Source organism: Hylobates moloch, unplaced genomic scaffold, assembly GCF_009828535.3.
Source record: "Hylobates moloch isolate HMO894 unplaced genomic scaffold, HMol_V3 SCAFFOLD_2, whole genome shotgun sequence".
NCBI classification, from domain to species: Eukaryota; Metazoa; Chordata; class Mammalia; order Primates; family Hylobatidae; genus Hylobates; species Hylobates moloch.
Genome location: NW_026652277.1, coordinates 177,408,404 through 177,430,014, shown reverse-complemented (window position 1 = coordinate 177,430,014; position 21,611 = coordinate 177,408,404).

The following is a 21,611-nucleotide window of genomic DNA, read 5'->3' as shown; positions in this document are numbered from 1 at the left end:
CGTGTGTGCATATGTTTGTGTGTGGTGAGTGTGAGCATGTGTGCATACATGTTTGTGTGTGGTGAGTGTGAGCGTGTGTGCATACATGTTTGTGTGTGGTGAGTGTGAGCGTGTGTGCATACATGTTTGTGTGTGGTGAGTGTGAGCGTGTGTGCATACGTTTGTGTGTGGTGAGTGTGAGCGTGTGTGTGTGTGTGTGCATGTGTGTTACTGAAGCCAAGGGAGCCTACACCAGTGGAAACACAGTGTTGTCCTGAAGCCAGTTCGGAAGAGAGGAAGGAAGGCCAGGTAAGCGGGGCCACAGCCTGCTGGGCCACTAATTGAAGACCCAAGTACCACAGCGACCTTGGTCTCTCAGCCCCAGGGATGTGTCCTTGGGCCTTGGGGTGAGTGACGGCTGCCCTGGCCAGCAACCTGTGCTGCTGCCTGACCCGCAGAGAGGCGTCGTCCCTGCCTGAGCGGGAGGCTGTGGGGTGGGGGTGGGAGGGAGGAGAACTCAGCTGGAAGCCGGAGCCGTGCCAGAGCGGCTCTAGGCAAAGGCAGGTTTGCACCTGGCCATGAAGGAGGCTCCAGAAAGGGTGGGAGGGATGGAGAGAAGGGACCCTCAGCCCCAGCCCCCAGCTCACCTTGTTTGCAGTGTGTCACTACAAAGGACCCTCACTGGCCCACCCCTCACCTCAAGGCAGCCCAGGCACACACAGGGAGGTGCTCATCTGAGAGCACGTGCACGGTTGTGCAGGTGTGAACATGCCAGGGAACATTCTCTGTGTGCTGACGCTTCAATCAAGGCCAACCTCCCTGCTGCTTCCAGATAGGCCCATTTCCTCTTCTCAACCTGAGAAAGCGTTTGTCTGGCACTCTGACCTTCCCCCCAAACACATACTCCCACACACACACTCACATGCAGACACCACAGAGACTGAGGGCACGCCAAGCGTGCAGGTGAAGGGTAAAGACACCCGTGGATTCTGTTCGCAGCTGTGTTGTTTGGAACAAGGGCATGGGGCCATCTCTCAAGTCTGAGCACTACAGGAGTGAAGCCAGTGGTGCTAAGAGGGTGCAGCCAACAGCCAGGACCTGGGGCTGCTCCCAGCCCTCCAGAGCGCCCACAGCATTTGTCCTTAGAGACTGGCCAAGGCCAGCATGGCCCGTGGTTTGATGACAGGGTAGAAAAAAATGCAAATGAATGGCTGGATTTCCCCCCATTGCTGGGAAACCAGATTGCAGAGACACAAAACCCCGGGTACACCCAGGACGGGGGTCACACAGGCAGAGCAGAGCAGAATGGGTTTTCAGAGCCGAGTATCTGTGTGTGTTTATTGTTGCTAAAAATGAAAGCAGGAAGCTAAACATAAGAAGGCAAAACGATTTCCTCAGGCCAAAGTGTCGAGATCTGGAGCTGCTTTCCCATAACATTGCGTTCTCCTTATTAAATATTTAAAATGTAGACATGAGACAGATGGAGTGAGGTGTCCACACCCATGAGAACATGTGTGTGACGGTACGGTCATGTATTAATGTATGTAACTACATTCGGTTAATGTTTATCCAAGGATAAACGAAACAGCCTACAGAACATTAACAACCCATTACTGATTATACAACACAGTGTGTCACAACCCAGCGTCCTCTCAGCTAAAAGAAGTGGGTGGCTCCAGTGACGGCAGACACTAACCTTTCCTGGCACTTCCAGCCAATGCTGCCCGTAGAATGGGGCACCATGACTGCAAGAAGAATTAACTCCTTCAGGATTTCTCCCACTCTCCCTCCCTGGCTGACTCTGCTCTTTGCTGACCGTCCCCACCTCAGGGCCAGCACCAGCTCTGTGTCCCCATTCAGGGAATCTTTTGTCCCCAGTGGTGAGCACAGCACAGTCACAGCAAGTGGACGCATGCTCCCTGCTTGGGGAATTGCTGCCCACAGAGGGCGGGCAAGAAGCACAGGGGCTCCTCATGTGTTCTGTTTTGCAACTGGCCTGTCATGACTCGGGGCTGCAGGCCGGGTTGTCTAAATGCTCACATCTTCCTGTGCTCTTTGAACAGGATGCCATTGATTCTCAACGCTCAGAAACTGCTGTCATCTTCCGCGGACATCGCAGAGACACAGAGCCATGCAGGGAAGCATGATGGTCACAGTTCCTGCTATTCCGCAGGCACATCCCAGGAAAAGGGTCGACTAGATGCCAAACCAAAGACGTTGGCATTATCGTCACCTGCTTAAAATCAGAAGCCCTGCTTAATTCCAGATCTGTGGCATGGCAGAGCCCAGGAATCTAAATTTGGCAAACATGTGTGATCTGAATGCACAGTGAAGTTTAGTAACCACTGGCCTAGGGAAGTCTCAAATGTAAGAGATAGGCACCAAATCAAGACTGTTAAACATTTAACGTCACACATCCTCCTGAAACACTGGTGAAAGCTACAAACCATCCTCAGAATTATTCCTTTACAAAGGTGCTTAAGCTCTAATTTATATGTTAAACTATACCAATTATCATTAACTACATAATTATATCTTAATATATAGTACTATGTCTCACTTGCTATTTTGGGTGTCCCATAGAAAGGACATTTGCAGCCCCAATCTAAGGAAAACCAAGCTCAAAGTTTGGATGTTTACTGTCATAGGGTAGGTCTTTAAACCTAAACTCTAGAGTTATTCCCCACGTCATCCAGAGAAGTAATAGTCCATCCTCACACTGCTCTAAAGATACTACCTGAGACTGGGTAATTTAGAAAGGAAAGAGGTTTAATTGACTTAGTTGCTCATGGCTGGGGAGGCCTCAGGAAACTTACAGTCATGTGGAAGGCTAAAGGGAAACAGGCATCTTCTTCACAAAGTGGCAGGAGAGAGAGCAGCGGAAACTGCCACCTTTAAACCATCAGATATCGCGAGAACTCCCTCACTATCACGAGAACAGCCTGGGGGAGCCGCCCCCACGATCCAATCACCTCCCACCAGGTCCCTCCCTCGACACTGGGGATCACAATTCTAGATGAGATTTGGGTGGGGGACACAGAGCCAAACCACATCAGGGGCTCCTGAGGGATCCCATCTCATTCTGCCTTTATTCAGGGGAGAGGAGCAAAGTGAGAGATGGTGTGGGAAGCCCCATCTGCAGCTCCCTGAACCGGGCATGGCCGAGGCTCACGGGGGCTGCACAGGCCTTGCCTGCCTCATTCCTGTGAGGATCTCGTGACAGGCAGGGCTCTGCACACTGAGGAGCACCTGGAGGGTCCTCACAGGGAACTCAGGCCTTGCACGGAGTTTCAGCTGCTGCACAGTGGGGTGAGGCGGGCGCTGTAACAGCAGCACTTCCTGCCCACATGACATGGAAGGAGCATTTCCTGTTTCCAGAAGGTCCCTCTAGGCTCTGGCTCAGGGATCCACACTGTAGCTCCCACATCTCCAACACGAAACTTCCGAGGTCACAGCCGACAGGGAAGGAGGATGGGGCCAACAGGCTCCCCAGGCCCTGACTGGACGTCTCATCAGCTGGACCCCGGGAGCCCCACTTTGCTGCCCAGGATGCTGTGACCAGGAGAAGATGCAGTCACGGCTGCCCAGCCCTTGCCCCACAGATGATGACAGCGATGGTGGCGGTATGCACCCAGCACCTGACAGCCCCACCAGGCCCCACGCTGTGCCCTTCCGCACACAGCTCACAAACACAGTTACTGTTTCCATCTACGTGGATGAGGAAGAGGCGGCTCAGATGGGCCAAAGAAGCTGCTGAGCACTGGGCTGCAAAGAACCTCAACTGGGACTTGTAAGACAGGACCTGCCCAGGTCTCGAATGCGAGGAAGGGCCAGGGCCCTCTGCACAAGCACCAGAGGCCCCTCCAGAGCAGGGGGAGATGGAAGCCACAGCCTGGAAAGATGGGGCCGGCAGCCACAGAGGAGTGGGGAGAGACAGGGAGGCAGCGGTGAGAACTCCTGGCAGCCACAGAGGAGCCGGGGGAGAGACAGGGAGGCAGCGGTGAGAACTCCTGGCAGCCACACCAGGTGGGAGCCACAGCCCACCCCAGAAATGCAGGGTGTCAGATGAGCCTGGGGCCAGCAGGGCAGGAGGGCTGGAAGCCTGTGCATGGACAGCTGGGGACCCTCCTGGCAGCCGCCCCAACCCGGGTCTCTGATGCTGGGGCTATGCTCTGCAGAGCCTGTGGCTTCAGGGGATCCTAAGGCTCTGGAGCCCGAGAGGAAGGGCTGTGTAGACGCCAGCGCTGGGGCTCGCGGGCTCAGGGCCACAGCAGATGGGGGCGGCTGGGGTCTTTCATTCCTTGCCCTGTCCTTGCCTCCCCCTCTTTCAACAGCTGCACAGGGAGGAGAATGCCGATTCACCTCTGGGCAAAGATGCTGCCCCTGCCCAGGACAGCAGCCAGTGGCCCACCCAATCCAGGGCACACGGTCTGTGCTGTGCAGTGTGTGCCTGACGAGACCCTTCCCATAGGCACGTAGGCACGCCGCCCCAGGGAACACGTGTACACAGGTCTGTGTGAGTGAGGAGGAGGCTCAGGGCCTGCAGAAAGCAATGCCTGAAAAACATTCCGTCAACCAGGCTCTGCCCTGCGAAGCAGGAGGAAGAAAACTGCAGAGGAGAGGAGCTCGGCCCTTGCACAGCTGCCCCATTCCAGCTTCCCGGCCACTGTGCCTGAAGACACCCTGGGCCACCTGGGCCTGGAGGATGCTGAGGGCTGGCGAGGGGCCGTGAAAGCTGGCGCACCCTTTGGCCTCCTGTTGCCCACCCCAGCACACCCCCACCCATGCAGAGATTCTCCAGGCCTGGCACCTTCTCTGGTCCTGGACTAAGAAAGCTGAGTGGACCCATTCCCTGAGCCAGCCAGCCACAGTCGGCCCTGGCACAGCTCCACAGACCCTGACAGCCGTGGGAGGCGTGTTGTCACACATGAGGAAGACATGCTTGGCCTCCTCACCTGGGAAGTGAGAATGGCGACCGTTACTGCTATGCCCCAGGGTGCCGGGCAGGGTTTAAACGGGGAGTCCACAGAGCATGAGGCACCCGGCTGAGGCTCCTAGGATGTGGCTTTGTGTGTAGGTGGTGGTGGGGGCTCCTGCTGTGGCAGCTCCACCCTCAGGAGCCCTCCCTCCTGAAGCTCCGTGGCCAGGTCAGCCTCAGCACACCAGGCTCCCACCACACCCCAGGGCCCATCTGTCCTCAGATCATGTTGTGTCTGACACCAGGGCTTCAGTCACCACCTTGAAACAGGTGATGCATGAATCCACTTCCCAAAGCCAGGCTGCTGGCTGAGCATCACCCCAATGATCCCTTCCTCACTTCCATGAAAGAGAATCTTATCATTGATCCCCAGCAAATTCTCACTTGCTGTCTGAGAGCAGGCTCAGCACTCTGGCAGGAGTTGCAGCAGCCTGAGGAAGCTCAGCACTCTGGCAGGAGGTGCAGCAGCCTGAGGAAGCTCAGCACTCTGGCAGGAGGCACAGCGGCCTGAGGAGCATGCACAAGCTCTGCAAGCTCAGCACTCTGGCAGGAGGTGCAGTGGCCTGAGGAAGCTCAGCACTCTGGCAGGAGGTGCAGTGGCCTGAGGAGCATGCACAAGCTATGCAGGCAACTGCCAAGTCTCTGTGATGCCTCTCACAAGTGCTGTGACCTTGGGCAGGTGTGCTGCCCCCAGCCATGTGCCTGACAGTCTGAGAGTTCTGAGTAAGCATGTAAAGTACCAAGCACACTATCAGGCAGGACAGCTGCTCCATGAGTGAAAACTAAACATCAAAATCCAGCTTTAAGGAAGCCCATCAGACTAACAGCTGACCTCTCGGCAGAAACTCTACAAGCCAGAAGAGAGTGGGGGCCGATATTCAACATTCTTAAAGAAAAGAATTTTCAACCCAGAATTTCATACCCAGCCAAACTAAGCTTCACAAGTGAAGGAGAAATAAAATACTTTACAGACAAGCAAATTCTGAGTGTTTTTGTCACCACCAGGCCTGCCCTAAAAGAGCTCCTGAAGGAAGCACTAAACATGGAAAGGAACAACCGGTACCAGCCACTGCAAAAACATGCCAAATTGTAAAGACCATCGAGGCTAGGAAGAAACTGCATTAACTAATGAGCAAAATAACCAACTAACATCGTAATGACAGGATCAAATTCACACATAACAATATTAACTTTAAATGTAAATGGGCTAAATGCTCCAATTAAAAGACACAGACTGGCAAACTGGATAAGGAGTCAAGACCCATCAGTGTGCTGTATTCAGGAAACCCATCTCACGTGCAGAGACACACATAGACTCAAAATAAAGGGATGGAGGAAGATCTATCAAGCAAATGGAAAACAAAAAAAGGCAGGGGTTGCAATCCTAGTCTCTGATAAAATAGACTTTAAACCAACAAAGATCAAAAGTGACAAGGCCATTACATAATGGTAAAGGGATCAATTCAACAAGAAGAGCTAACTGTCCTAAATATATATGCATCCAACACAGGAGCACCCAGATTCATAAAACAAGTCCTGAGTGACCTACAAAGGGACTTAAACTACCACACAATAATAATGGGAGATTTTAACACCACACTGTCAACATTAGACAGATCATCTAGACAGAAAGTTAACAAGGATATCCAGGAATTGAACTCAGCTCTGCACCAAGCAGACCTAATAGACATCTACAGAACTCTCCACCCCAAATCAACAGAATATACATTTTTTTCAGCACCACACCATACCTATTCCAAAATTGACCACATAGTTGGAAGTAAGGCTCTCCTCAGCAAATGTAAAAGAACAGAAATTATAACAAACTGTCTCTCAGACCACAGTGCAATCAAACTAGAACTCAGGATTAAGAAACTCACTCAAAACTGCTCAACTACATGGAAACTGAACAACCTGCTCCTGAATGACTATTGGGTACATAATGAAATGAAGGCAGAAATAAAGATGTCCTTTGAAACCAATGAGAACAAAGACACAACATACCAGAATCTCTGGGACACATTCAAGGCAGTGTGTAGAGGGAAATTTATAGCACTAAATGCCCACAAGAGAAAGCAGGAAAGATCCAAAATTGACACCCTAACATCACAATTAAAAGAACTAGAGAAGCAAGAGCAAACACATTCAAAAGCTAGCAGAAGGCTAGAAATAACTAAAATCAGAGCAGAACTGAAGGAAATAGAGACACAAAAAACCCTTCAAAAAATTAATGAATCCAGGAGCTGGTTTTTTGAAAAGATCAACAAAATTGATAGACCACTAGCAAGACTAATAAAGAAGAAAAGAGAGAAGAATCAAATAGATGCAATAAAAAATGAAAAAGGGGATATCACCACTGAGCCCACAGAAATACAATCTACCATCAGAGAATACTACAAACACCTCTACGCAAATAAACTAGAAAATCTGGAAGAAATGGATAAATTCCTCAACAAATACACTCTCCCAAGACTAAACCAGGAAGAAGTTGAATCTCTGAATAGATCAATAACAGGCTCTGAAATTGTGGCAATAATCAATAGCTTACCAACCAAAAAGAGTCCAGGACCTGATGGATTCACAGCCGAATTCTACCAGAGGTACAAGGAGGAACTGGTACCATTCCTTCTCAAACTATTCCAATCGATAGAAAAAGAGGGAATCCTCCCTAACACATTTTATGAGGCCAGCATCATCCTGATACCAAAGCCTGGCAGAGACATAACCAAAAAAGAGAATTTCAGACCAATATCATTGATGAACATTGATGCAAAAATCCTCAATAAAATACTGGCAAACCAAATCCAGCAGCACATCAAAAAGCTTATACACCATGATCAAGTGGGCTTCATCCCTGGGATGCAAGGCTGGTTCAACATACACAAATCAATAAATATAATCCAGCATATAAACAGAACCAAAGACAAAAACCACGTGATTATCTCAATAGATGCAGAAAAAGCCTTTGACAAAATTCAACAACCCTTCATGCTAAAAACTCTCAATAAATTAGGTATTGATGGGACATATCTCAAAATAATAAGAGCTATCTATGGCAAACCCACAGCCAATATCATACTGAATGGGCAAAAACTGGAAGCATTCCCTTTGAAAACTGGCACAAGACAGGGATGCCCTCTCTCACCACTCCTATTCAACATAGTGCTGGAAGTTCTGGCCAGGGCAATTAAGCAGGAGAAGGAAATAAAGGGTATTCAATTAGGAAAAGAGGAAGTCAAATTGTCCCTGTTTGCAGATGACATGAGTGTATATCTAGAAAACCCCATTGTCTCAGCCCAAAATCTCCTTAAGCTGATTAGCAACTTCAGCAAAGTCTCAGGATACAAAATCAATGTACAAAAATCACAAGCATTCTTGTACATCAATCACAGACAAACAGAGAGCCAAATCATGAGTGAACTCCCATTCACAATTGCTTCAAAGAGAATAAAATACCTAGGAATCCAACTTACAAGGGATGTGAAGGACCTCTTCAAGGAGAACTACAAACCACTGCTCAATGAAATCAAAGAGGATACAAACAAATGGAAGAACATTCCATGCTCATGGGTTGGAAGAATCAATATCGTGAAAATGGCCATACTGCCCAAGGTCATTTATAGATTCAATGCCATCCCCATCAAGCTACCAATGACTTTCTTCACAGAATTGGAAAAAACTACTTTAAAGTTCATATGGAACCAAAAAAGAGCCCGCATCACCAAGTCAATCCTAAGCCAAAAGAACAAAGCTGGAGGCATCACGCTACCTGACTTCAAACTATACCACAAGGCTACAGTAACCAAAACAGCATGGTACTGGTACCACAACAGAGACATAGATCAATGGAACAGAACAGAGCCCTCAGAAATGATGCCGCATATCTACAACTATCTGATCTTTGACAAACCTGACAAAAACAAGAAATGGGGAAAGGATTCCCTATTTAATAAATGGTGCTGGGAAAACTGGCTAGCCATATGTAGAAAGCCGAAACTGGATCCCTTCCTTACACCTTATACAAAAATTAATTCAAGATGGATTAAAGACTTAAATGTTAGACCTAAAACCATAAAAACCCTAGAAGAAAGCCTAGGCAATACCATTCCGGACATAGGCGTGGGCAAGGACTTCATGTCTAAAACACCAAAAGCAATGGCAACAAAAGCCAAAATTGACAAATGGGATCTAATTAAACTAAAGACCTCCTGCACAGCAAAAGAAACTACGATCAGAGTGAACAGGCAACCTACAGAATGGGAGAAAATTTTTGCAACCTACTCATCTGACAAAGGGCTAATATCCAGAATCTACAATGAACTCAAACAAATTTACAAGAAAAAAACAAACAACCCCATCAAAAAAGTGGGCGAAGGACATGAACAGATACTTCTCAAAAGAAGACATTTATGCAGCCAAAAAATACATGAGAAAATGCTCATCATCACTGGCCATCAGAGAAATGCAAATCAAAACCATAATGAGATACCATCTCACACCAGTTAGAATGGCCATCATTAAAAAGTCAGGAAACAACAGGTGCTGGAGAGGATGTGGAGAAATAGGAACACTTTTACACTGTTGGTGGGACTGCAAACTAGTTCAACCATTGTGGAAGTCAGTGTGGCGATTCCTCAGGGATCTAGAGCTAGAAATACCATTTGACCCAGCCATCCCATTACTGGGTATATACCCAAAGGACTATAAATCATGCTGCTATAAAGACACATGCACACGTATGTTTATTGCAGCACTATTCACAATAGCAAAGACTTGGAACCAACCCAAATGTCCAACAACGGTAGACTGGATTAAGAAAATGTGGCACATACACACCATGGAATACTATGCAGCCATAAAAAATGATGAGTTCATGTCCTTTGTAGGGACATGGATGAAACTGGAAACCATCATTCTCAGTAAACTATCTCAAGGACAAAAAACCAAACACCGCATGTTCTCACTCATAGGTGGGAATTGAAAAGTGAGAACTCATGGACACAGGAAAGGGAACATCACACTCCGGGGACTGTTGTGGGGTGGGGGGAGGTGGGAGGGACAGCATTAGGAGATATACCTAATGCTAAATGACGAGTTAATGGGTGCAGCAAAACAACATGGCACATGGATACATGTGTAAGAAACCTGCACATTGTGCACATGTACCCTAAAACCTAAAGTATAATAATAAAAAATAAATAAATAAATAAAAATAAAATCGGAACCAAAGTGAGTTAGTTTTCCAGTGCCCTAGAAAGGTGTCATATCCAGAGTCTGCTGAATTCCAAACAGTTGATTACTCCTTTTATGAGCAAATTTTGAAATAACTAAGACATACAGAATTCAACTTAGGAGACTTCATACATAATATATATATACAAGATTTAGTAGTTCTATCCTTTCTGTGTACCAAAAATTTTAATATATAAATATATATTTGTGTAAATGCTACTAAAATTTTTGATATACAGAAAGAAGTAGCTACTTTCAATTATTGCCAACCAGAACATAATGACAACTTAAAGAGAATTGAACACATTACCTTTTATGATGGTTACTGAAGGCTGACTTTAAACACATTTGTGCTATCAAAATGTTAAGTTCAGGCCCATTTATTTGAGAGCATTGAAAGAATTTATTTATGGAAATGTATTTGTATTGTACGCCTTTGAAAAATTTTTGATGTAGTTGGCAAAAAAAATAGACAATGCAAATGGGAATTCAGAAGGAAATGGGTAAGGGAAATATGGGAGAAATTGGCTTTTTAAAAAATAGAAAATCAACATAGTCCTTATAAATCAAATTTGGCTCTGAGCTCCCTAGCAGCCAAGGCAAAAATGTAAACATGGTTTATCACAAAACTTTTAGTTTCTATTTCTCAGGAAAAGAAAATATATTTTTACACTAATTTTCAAGAGAAATCTCTCATGTGGTACAAATATAGAGGCATCAGGTGCTTCACTAAAGCACAATTTTCTCAACAACCATTTTAAAGTAAACGAAAAACTTGAACTTACATGGCTGTGTTTGAAGAAAACTGCTGTTAAAGTTCAGGAAATAATACTCAAGTACAATCATTGGAAGAAATTCCAGACTGGGTGTGATCATGAATTTTGTGTCACCTTGGTGGGCCGTTATGCCACCAAGTTGTTGTTTGGTCAAACACCAGTCCAGTTGCTGCTGTGGATGCATTTGTGGATGTGATTGACAACTACAATCAATTGACTTTGAGTAAAGCAGATTCCCCTCCATATGCAGGTGGGCCATGTCCAATCAGTTGAAGGAGTAAAACCTGAGTAAAAGTAAAACTGAGGTTTCCCAGAGGAGCTCTGCCTCAAGACCATAATACAGAAGCCCTGCCTGACTCCAGCTTGCCCCTCAAGACCATAATACAGAAGCCTGCCTGACTCCAGCTTGCTGCTCAAGACCATGACACAGAAGCCTGCCTGACTCCAGCTTGCCGCTCAAGACCATGACACAGAAGCCTGCCTGACTCCAGCCTCCCTGCAGATTTCAGATATGCCAGCCCCCACAACCACATGAGCCAATTTTTAAAAACAAATTATTTGAACTATGTATCCAGTTGGTTCTGTTCCTCTGGAGAACCCTGACTGATAGGCTGGTTGTTCAGAGATTCAGCTTCCAAAAGACCAAACCCAAGACCCCAGCACAGGATGCCTGGGGCGTGCTGGAAGGCACCTCCGTCAGCACAAGCCACCCTTCCTGAGCACCTTTCCTCGCGGTCAGGCCTTAAGCACAAGCCACAAAACAGGCAAGCTTTGAGGGGCAGGAGTTCTAATCAGGCTACACACCTGTGCCTCTCAGTGACCAGAAGCCATGAGATCATGCAAGTAAAAAGTGGATGAGTGGCCGCGGCCCCACTCTCCACCCTCGGGGGATGACCAGCAAGAACCCAAAGCCCTGGGATGCAGTCAGGATGCTCCAGGGAGGCAGCTGTGGGCTAGTCCCAGTGCCAGGATGAGAACCGGACCCCACCGATGCCACCCTCACCTGGATGACTGAGTAGGTTCATCCTGGCCATGAACGACATTTTGCCATATCATCACCCAGAAAGAGTTCCCTGCAATACAAACCCCTGGGCAGCTAAACAAGCTGACCTATTGCCCTTCCTTGTCTTTGAGCAACTACCTGCTTCCAAAGCCAACATGGGCCCAGGGCAGCCCTGTGGTCACTGGGGCAGGCAGCTACCCAGACTGCCTGAATCCACGGCGCCCTGGGCTTTACATTTAATACACGTTTCAGCATCATCTCCTATTCCTATGGTCAGAATAGAGAGTAGACAAAGCGAATTCTAAAAGCATAAAACTGAATCACGTGATTTTAGCCCAACGTGTTATTCATTTGCTTTCAACCCATCAGAGCAGGTTCAAGGCAGACCTGTCTGGTCCTTAAAGCAGCCCAAATCCATGTGTGGGGTTGTACCCCAACACCAAGCACACTGACCGGGCCCACTGCTAACGGGGCGCATGCTCACTGCAGCTGAGACGTGAGTGGATTTCCCATGAGGAGGTGCTGACAACCTTCTCTACCCCACATACTCCTCCAATTATCCCTTCACAGGACCTGATTCCCATGGGAACTGAGGGCTCCCTCAGGGAAACTGCCGGCCTTTCTGTAGTTAGCATTCAGACACACGACCCAGGAGGAGGCTAGAGACAGAATGCAAAAAGGGGAGAAGGAACCCTGGAGCAGGAGGTATCCTGGAGAGCCCCGTCAGACGGGGCAGTGAGCCCAGATCCAGCAAAGAGCAGCGGCGCCCGAGCTCAGGGGGTGTGGGAGCTGTCCCAGAGCTGCCCTACGAGGTGTGCATGTGCCAGGGCATGTGTGTGCACACACAGGCACACATACACAAGCAACATATGCACACATGTATACATATGTGCACAATGCACACATACCAACACACCTACACACAAATGGACACATGTATACACACATGCCAACACACCTACACACAAATGGACACATGTATACACACCAACACCCCTACACACAAATGGACACGTCTACACACATGTCAACATGCCTACACACAAATGGACACATGTATACACACATGCCAACACACCTACACACAAATCCACACGTCTACACACATGCCAACATACCTACACACAAATCCACACATGTATACACATGCCAACACACCTACACACAAATGGACACATGTATACACACATGCCAACACACCTACACACAAATCCACACATGTATATACACATGCTAACACATGCACACACATGAATACAGATGCACACACATGCACACACCTTCACACACATGCACATGCACAAACCACACACATGCAGATATAGACAGACACACATGCACACACGTGTACACATGCACACACCACACATATACAAATGCACACACCTATAAGCATGTGCACACATCTACACACATGCACACACCCACACACACTTGCACATGCACATATACACACATGGCTGTGTGTGTACTGCAAGAACTATTTTTATAACATCTAAACCTTGGAGTTCAGGAAGCCTGAGCAGCCCCCATGGGGTCCTCCTCCCTGGGAGCCTCTCTTCATCTTGGAAGAGATGGACAAGGGCCCGTACTGTGCAGCATAAGAACATCAGTCAGCAGAATATGCTAGGAGAGCTCACACCTACCGGGGAACGAGGCCCAGAACAGCAGGGCCTGCAGAGTAGCTAAGTCCCCAGGCAGGGGTGCAGCTCAGACACAGAGGCCCGTGGCAGTGGCCATGCTCTAATGGCAGAGATACTCAGGGATCACAGGGAATGTGACCTCCTTGCTGCACGTGTCAGCCTTGGGAATGTGGGAACAGATTTACTCCAGCCCCTCTCCTTCCCACCTGCAAGAGCTCGTGGAGGTCCTAGAGCTCTGTGACTTTTGAGGAATATCAGGAGGAAAAGTGGGAGCTGAGGCCAGCAGAGGAGGAGCCAGTGCAGCCGGGAGGAGCCAGAGGCTCTGCTGAGCAGCGCAGGGGAGATGGACAAGGCTGTCCCGGCCTCACTACTGCAAGGCGAGGTGGGTGCCTGGAAGGGGAGGGCCGGGCCATGCGAGAGCCAGCGGGAGGCAGCCGGGGAGCAGGGCCTACAGCCTTCGGGTGGTGGCAAGGGCCCCAGAAGCTACCTCCTCAGCCACAGGGCACTGAGCCCCCAAAAGCAGCTCCCAAAGCTCTTTCTGGATCAGCACCTGCAAACAAGGAAACCTGATGCCAGATGCAGGACAGCTATGAGGAGGAAAAGCTGCTGCAAAGGAAACACAAAAATGTTTCTAACAAGAGGCGAGAGTGAGCAGAAATCAGCCTCAGGAAGGACCCATTGTTACTTAAGATCTACGAAGTCGTACAAGCCAATTGGATGTGATGTTTGTGGTAGCTGAGTCACAACCTCCCCCGGGATATGGTCACATCCTAATCCCCAGAACCTAGGATTCTGAGACCTGTGAGGCAAAAGGGACTTTGCAAATGAGATAAGGTTAAGAACCTTGAGACAGGAAATTATCCCGGATTACCCTGGGCCCAGTTTACACTGGGTAATCCTCAGGGTCCTGTAAGAGGGAGGCGTCAGAGGGAAGGGCCCCTGGTGGCAGAAGCAGAGGCTGGAGCTATGCGCTTTGAAGACAAATGGATGCGCTTTGAAGACAAATGGGCCAGGCCCCTGGAAGCTGGAAAACAAGGAAACACACGCTGCTGTGGGGCTTCCAGCAGAAACCAGCCCACCAGCGCCTTGACTTTGCCCAGTGAAACCGAGGCTGGACTTGTGCTCTCCAGAACCGTAAGATAATATGTTTGTGTTGTTTTAAGCCACTACATGTGTGGTAACTTATTATAGTATCAACAGGTAACTGATACAGAGTCCTCATCGCTTTATTTTACTGAATAGTTAAAAAGCCTCAAATGAATTTGTCAGTCCACATTCCACCTTAGTTTCTAGGAAACACAGCTAAGAGAGGAAGACGCAATGGGACCCACTCAGCGGCATCCAGAATGTAGAATATTCTATAGGAAAAATGACCCAGTGTCTTCAGTTAAAATGCACTTCACAGGGGTAGGAAATGGCTAAAGACTGAGGACTTTCAGAGACGTGCCGTCCAGAGGCCAGCTGGGCGTGCTCAGAGTCCAACGCAAACATGCCTCACGTCCTTGGTCAAAAAACCTTCAGAGGCCACCAGGGAAAGTGAACATGGACTGGGTATCGGATGACATTAGGGAATTATCACTAACTGTTAGGTGAAATAACTATATTGTGGTGATGTAAAGAAGAGAACCTATTTGTTAGAGACATGAAATAGATGGAAGAGATTACGTGTTGTCTGGGATTTGCTTTAAAGTATGTGGGGACACAGCTGGAGGCAGGGTAGCAGGATGTTGCTAATTTTTGAACCTGGATGATGGATTCACTCTACTTCTCTCTTTGCGTTTAGAAGTGCGTGAACATTTTTAAGATAAAGGATTTTAAAAGAGCAGATTTACTGTCACCACTGCAACCGAGGCTGTGTGGCCTCTAACGTCCAGAGTCCGTGGTTTCTAACAGGATTTGTGGTCTCTGGTTCTTCTTCTCCAGGAAGACGGCCCATCCTATTTCCCGAACACTCCATTCTCCCATTTAAGGGGCCCAGACAGCAGCCCTGAGTTCAGCGTCCCGTGGCCCCTGCACAGACACCTGCACCTCCATGCAGGTCTCCTCCCCAGCCTTGAGATGCACAAAGCGAATTTGAGGCTGCAGCTGGGAGATAACATCGGCCCGGGTGGACAGGCAGAGAGCCAGCTTCCCACTGCTCCTTAAGGCGCCTCTGCACCCTTCATCTGCCCAGGTGGACAGGTGGAGAGCCAGCCTCCCGCCACTCCTGACGGAACCTCCACACCCTTGACCTGCCCACGTGGACAGTGGGAGAGCCAGCCTGCCACCACTCCTGACGGAACCTCCACAGCCTTGACCTGCCCAGGTGGACAGTGGGAGAGCCAGCCTCCCCCAACTCCTGAAGGGACCTCCAAGCCCTTGACCCCGTGTCCTGAGAGCTGGAGCACAACGGCCACCATGACTGTTACGACTTAAAAAGAATGACGCTGCATTTTGCCAGAGGTTTGCAAACAAAAGTGAGAGTCGGAGGAATGTGGGAGTAGGGAGAAGAGAAGGAGGAATGAAAACCAGGGCAAGAAGGTCAAGATGGAAACCTGCGGCTCCGTGACGAACGTCTTTTAATGAGCTCAGCTGTGCCTTTCTAGGCCCACAATCAATAGGCAGCCGTTTGAATGGCCATTGATGAGCAAAGGTAACAGCTGCTGAATGTGGTGGCCAAGCAGGCCTGTGGGTTTGGGGTGCGGCCGGCTGCTGTTTGGGAGATTTGTTACACATGACAAGTGACACGCAGGGCCCTGTGTGGCCAACAGAACAGGCTGCCCTCGGCCGTGGCTGCAGAGCTTAGTGTGGAGCTCCAGCAGTGCCTGTCCTGAAACCAGCTGAAGGTTTTTAAACACCAACCACCATTGCTGAGAAGCCAGAGCTTCATTCTCACTACACCCAGGTCAGTGGTGGAAGGAGAGGCCAAAATAGTCAGTTCTATGAAGACGGGAACTCAGGCCAGCCTCATTCTGCCCAAGAAGGGATTCTCTATGAAAGGTGAGGCAAGAAGACTTAGATCCCATAATAACCACCGGCTAAACCTGAATCAAAAGTGTTTATGCGATTGAGTTTCGAGGTGAAAGGGGGGCAATGGTATTCATGCAGCCAGAAACCTTATGTGGAAGAGAATAATGAAGAAGACAAAATGGCCGGGCACAGTGGCTCACGCCTGTTATCCCAGTACTTTAGGAGGCTGAGGCAGGCAGATCGCCTGAGGTCTGGAGTTCGAGACCAGCCTTACCAACATGGAGAAACCCCGTCTCTACTAAAAATACAAAATTAACCGAGTGTGGTGGCACATGCCTGTATTCCCAGCTACTAGAGAGGCTAAGGCAGGAGAATCGCTTGGACCCGGGAGGCGGAAGTTGCCATGAGCTGAGATCGTGCCATTGCACTCCAGCCTGGGTAACAAGAGCGAAACTCTGTCTCAAAAAAAAAAAAAAAAAAAAGACAAAATGAAGTTGTAAGCTTTTGCATTGTATCCACTTGGTATTTCCACTTTTGTTAAATTGGGGGAAACACTAACATTTTCAACCTATTTGTGGGTCGCCTTCAGAATTCTGAAAGTCAAGAGTCCCTGAGCAGTGCCAGTGAGTGCTGTCCCTGCAGAGGAAGTCCCGTCCCTCCCGCAAGCAGCTGTCTCTAACGAACCCTGCCCAGCTGTTTCCCTGCACTGCAGACACTACAGGTGATGGGCAGAGGGTCAGGCTCCAGAGGGGAGACCACGCCAACAGGGTGAGTGCACCAGGACCCCAGGACCAGCAGCTGAGGGGTCCAGCATGGTCATTAGTGCAGCCTCCTGCTTCCGTGGATGAAGCCTGAGTGTCAGCCATCTATTGCTCCAAAACAAAGTCACCAAACACTTAGCAGCCTAATCAACAAATATTGATGATTTCACACCATTTCTGAAAGTCCAGGATCTGGGAATATCTTTGCTGGGTGGTGCTGACCCAGCAGTGAGTCGGCAGCTTGATAAGGCAGACAGAAAGCATGAGGAAAGAGATATCCTAAAGTGACGGCAGCTCCTCACTGTCATTATGTTCCATCAAGTCACTACCAACATCGAGTCAGTGAATCCTGAACCATGACTCCTCTGGCGAAGTTCCTGAAAGCCTCTGGTCCCATTTTCATCAGCCAATCAATACATAAGCTTATGTGTGTTTCTGTTTAAAGACACCTGATTTAATATGTGTTGTTAACACTTGTACTAGTCTGTTCTCTCACTGCTATAAAGACATACCTGAGACTGGGTAATTGATAAAGAAAAGAGGTTTAACTGACTCACAGTTCCACATGGCTGGGGAGGCCTCAGGAAACTTACAATCATGGCAGAAGGCAAAGGGAAAGCAGACAGGTCTCACATGGCGGGAGGAGGAAGAGAGAGAGAGAAGGGGGGAGGTGCTACACACTTTCAAACAGCCAGATCTCATGAGAACTCACTCACGATCACGAGAACAGCAAGGGGGAAATCCGCCCCCGTGACCCAATCACCTCCCACCAGGCCCCTCCTCCAACACTGGGAATTATAGTTCCTCCTGAGATTTGTGCAGGACGCAGAGCGAAACCATATCAACACCCAAGTCACCGCCTAGGGCAGCTTCTGAACGTGAGGCACAGCACCGCCTCCTCTCACCCAGGAAGACTAGCAACGGCACTTCCTCACGGCACTGGGGGCTGTGTTTAACAGCAAAATTTCTAACAAAAAGCATGAAAATGTGAGACTAACTAGGTTGTGGAGAGCACTTGTTTACAACATGAGCTGAAACCAGAGGGCAGTGACCACTCTGCTGGGAACCTGGGCCTTGGAGACACAGACTTTTCATCGTTCTTCCAATGTCGTCAAAAGACCACAAAAGCGCCAAGTACTGATTTGGGGAAAATGAATTCAGCAAGTGGGTAGTTTCACAAGTGGCGAATCTGCAATGACTGAGGGTCGACGGAGGTGCTGCTGAAGGGAGACGTGTGAAGGCCGGGCATGAGCTCAGGTGGGGCCAGGGCACTGCGGCCTCTTGATGAAGTCCTAGCTTCGGCCTGGAAGCTCCGTGAAGGTCATAGTGCTTGGCTGAGCTTGACCTCTTCAGGAGACTCCTCAAGGCACTGGAGAGCCAGCCTGAGTGACTGACAGCCTCACACGCATCCACCAGGCAGGACACACGACCTCCCAAACACATTGGCGACCCTCAGCTTCGACAGGTGCTGAGCCTCTCAGAGCACATCGTGGCCTCTCTGGGGCATCAGGGAGCTCCCACAGGCTCCTCTGCAGCCAGCAAATCCCATTTCCTGGGGAGGATGGAGGTGTGCCTTGCTCCGTTCCTCTGACCCCTGTGGCCCATGTGCTCATGCACCTGGAAAAGCCTCATCCCATCCGGCTGCCAACTCTAGGCTGATTCCCTCGAAGCATGCCTGGTGTCCCACCCTCCTTTGGTAATGAACACCGAATGGGGCTGCAACTCAAGACCTCCAGCAGTGACAGCTGAGTGTGGGGACCACAGATAAAAGGGCTGGGGATGCCGCACCCCTGGGGACTTGCTGGGAGGTGATGGAGCAGGGAGGGCTGCCTGTTGATCCTCCAAAATCATAAGCCCTGGAGGCGACCATTCAAGAATGCGTGGTTTCCCCAGACACAGGGAGCAGGAGAAGGTGCAAGGTGCTGTTCCCTGGGGTGACCTCTGCAGGGCCCCACACCCTCCTCAGCCAATGAGAGCTCACCCCGAAAGGATCAGGGTCCTGCCAGCCCCGAAAGAGGTGGAACCTGGCCCTTCCCCTCCTAACCACTTTCTGGTCTCTCCCCAGTAACCCCCTTATAATAAATTCCATGACCGGTGCCAGAACACGGCACTGCTGCAGGCCCCGCGCTGCTTCTCACAGCAAAGGCTCCTCAGGAGAAACGCTGCCCTGGGGAAGAGATCATGTGCACACATTAATAAATGTGTGCTTGTCATCAGTGGCTTCCATAGAACTTCTGGAGGGGAATGACAGTGGATCACGTTTCCTGGGCTTTGGCAGACACTAACCTTTGCGTGTTACTGTCTTACATGATCCCTCTACTATAACTTCATGGGATCTGGAGATGGGGGCCCCAGTTACAGGTGAGAAGCTGAGTTTGGTGGCTCAAGCTCACGCAGCTCACAGTGATGTGGTGGGGATTCAGGTCCAGGTGCTTGTGAGTCCGGAGCACACAGGCCGAATCTGCTCCTAAGGGGCTGTCAGTCCAGCTTGTCGCAGTTCCTACAAGGACCTGTGAGCCTGCGTAGGTGGCTCCCCACCTGTAACACCTGCTTCCTGTCTGTGCACCAGTCTCGGAGGCATCATCCCCAGTTTTGGTCCCTGATGAACAGGGCCTCTCTCTGTTCATTTTCTCCCGAAAAGACCCACCCTGATCACTCTGTCCCCCAACTTGGTGAAGCAGCGGATGCGCCTTTATGTTCAGAGGGAGGCCGGAGAAGAGAGAGAGAAGAGGAAAGAAGCAGCAAACAAAGCATCAAGCAGGCAGCTGAGAGCCGTGGCCCTACAGGAGGCTCAGAAACGCACCTGTGTCCCTGAAGTAACCATGCTGGTACCAGCTGAAGAGTTCTGAGCTCCATTCCAGGGCGTACAGTTCCAGTGCCCTAACTGCCATGGAAGGAAAAGGATGGGCAGCATCTCGGGGCCGGGGTCCTTAAATACATGGCTGCTTTGGGGGCAGGAGAGGGAAGAGGCAGCGAGAGGGCACCAGAGCTTGTCTCCAAGGAGCAGCACTGGGAGCCAAGCTCCGGGAGGGCAGGTGTCCAGGCCGATGAGGAGGTACAGCCTGGCCGTGCCACCAGCCAGGAGAGAGCATCTAATCAAGGCAAGACGGGGGCTGTGCCAAGCCTTCAGGACCCACTCCTGGAAGTCCACTACCTCAGAGCAGCCCACAGCCTCTGTCAGCGGGGACCTCCCTCACAGGCTCACGTCTGCCAAGATACCTTCATTGACTTTGCAAAAAGGAGGAGCCATACGGCAAGTGGGACGTCCACAGGAAATCCGTCCGCAAGTACAAGCTGTGTAGTTCAGTTACCCAGCTGCAAGAAAGCCGTCAGTCCCAGGGATTCTGTGGGGCACAAGCAAGTTGATTGGGTCTGCTTCTTTCCATTACCACACCCTAAATCTGTAGGCTTTTCAGCACGTATGCAAATATTTTCTATAAAACTAGTTTTTATTTGCATATTAAATTTGTTTTGTGCTTTGTCTTCAATGAGTTCCAAAATACATTTGCATAATATGGCATTTGACTATTTTATTCTAGCTACGTACCTGCGATTGCCTCCAGCTGGTTTCTATCGTAAAGCACGGTTGCCTCCAGCTGGTTTCTATGGTAAAGTATGCAATCTTGCGCACCTTTGTCTTCTCTCGCTTTTATTGTAGGTTTTGTTTTGGCCTCGTGGTAGCAGATACAGACATCATTCTAATCCTGCTGGACATCATCTTTTTTCTTTTTTTTTTTACTTTAAGTTCTGGGATACATGTGCAGAATGTGCAGTTTAGCACCCATAAAAAAGAATGAGTTCATGTCCTTTGCAAGGACATGGATGAAGCTGGACGTCGTCTTTAAAGAGTGACACTGCGGTTCCTTTTGGTGGGAAACCCCCGCCCAGAGTGAGCCACGCCCCAGGACATTTCGTTTTTCACAGCCGTGGGCGTTTCTTGCTGTGGCGGCAGCTGAATGCGGCTCTGGATCAGTACGGTCCTGCGCTGGGGATGGAGGAAAAGAGACCTGAAAACATGGAAGGAGGGACTGAGACCATGTTCCAGGTCAAAATTTCTCTCATCAAAACTCTCTGAGAAGACGGAGCTGCCCTGTGCACACGAAATGGCTCCATTTACAGCGACCTTGTTACACTCAACTTTTTGAGAACTATATACCGACTAAGTAAAATGAGGAGCATGTGAAATAGTAACTATTGATGAGAAAGGCTCATCACGTTCGTATGTCCTTATCACGCCAGCCCTTTCGTTAACATACTGAGTCCAGATGGTGTCAGTGGCACAAAACCATC